The following is a 1,400-nucleotide window of genomic DNA, read 5'->3' as shown; positions in this document are numbered from 1 at the left end:
CGCGCCCTTCGCTTTCCCGGCACGACTTCCTGCGAACGCACGGCGCGCGCCGCCGCTCTCCTGGCTCCGCCCCCGTCCCGGCCGCTCAGCCTTCGCGGTGCGTAGAGCCCCGCCCCTCTCGCTCCCTAGCAACCGCCAAGCTGCTCCTCCCTGGCGGCCTCCTAGGTACCCTCACTTCCCAGGCCAATGGCACAAGCTTAAGTTCAATTATCTTCTGAGGTTGCCCTCTAACCCTTCCAAAGGTGGCTGACCAAACAGCAGCCAAATAGCAGTCAGACCTTGTCACCCTTCTTAAAATTCCAATAGCGCATCACACTTAAAGAGAGAAAGAAATTCAAGACTCCTTGCCATCCCTACAGAATTCTGCACGATCTGGCCCCCGCCTATTTATCTAGCCTCACTTGTACCTCCCTCCCAGTGGTTATTCTGACATTCACTCTGGATCCCTCCGCCTGAATCACTCTTTCCTTGAAACTTTGAACAGCTAGTTCCTTCAGGTCATTCCGTTCTTAGCTCAGATGTCACCTACTGGTAAGCTTGCAAGATTTCCGCACATAAAAATACAGGATACCCAGTTAAATTAGGATTTCAGATAAACAATAATTCCTAGTGTATGTGCCATGCAATATTTGGTACATGCTTTTACTAAAAAAAAAAAAGAAATTCATTGTCTATCTGAAATTCTAATTTAACTGGGCATCTGGGATTTTATCTGGCAATCCTTTCTACTAAGAGAAAACTTTCCTGTCTGATCTTTCCAAATCAGCTGCCTCCCTCCCTTCTGCAGTTATTCTGTGTTACTTGTTTCATGACATTTATCACTAGCTGACATTATGATATTTACAGGTTTATCAGAGCTTCCCTAAAACTAGAATGTAATTTTCTTGAGAGCAGGGACTTTGTAGGTTTGTTCACTACTGTAATTCCAAGACTTTGAATAGCACTTGATACACAGTAAGGGGTCAATAAGTATTCACTGAGTGAGGGAATAGATAGATGGTATTTTAGCTCAGCCTGTTGTAAAACAAAAACAAAAACAAAAACAAAAACAAAAAACCTATGGACTGGGTGCCTTAAACAGCAAACATTTCTCACAGTTCTGGAGGCTGGGAAGTCCAAAGTCAGAGTGTCAGCAGAGTCATATTCCTAGAACTCTCTCCCCAGCCTGCAGACAGCTAATTACCTCCCATGGGCCCCACCTCCAAACACCATCACGTTGGAAATTACAGCTATGATGGATGAATTTTAGGGGGACACAAACATTTAGTTAATAGCAGATGGGAATGCCTCTTGCCCTGAGGGTGAGTAAGGAAAACCCAGCAGTTGCTGTTTCTACCGCCAAAATATGGAAACGTCTGTAGATGCCCTTGTTTCAATCAAGAAGCCCTCCCTCTGTTTTT

The sequence above is a fragment of the Panthera pardus genome, unplaced genomic scaffold (genome assembly GCF_024362965.1).
Source record: "Panthera pardus isolate Hobbes unplaced genomic scaffold, ASM2436296v1 HiC_scaffold_11, whole genome shotgun sequence".
Taxonomy (NCBI): Eukaryota; Metazoa; Chordata; class Mammalia; order Carnivora; family Felidae; genus Panthera; species Panthera pardus.
Note: the sequence above shows the minus strand (reverse complement) of the source record.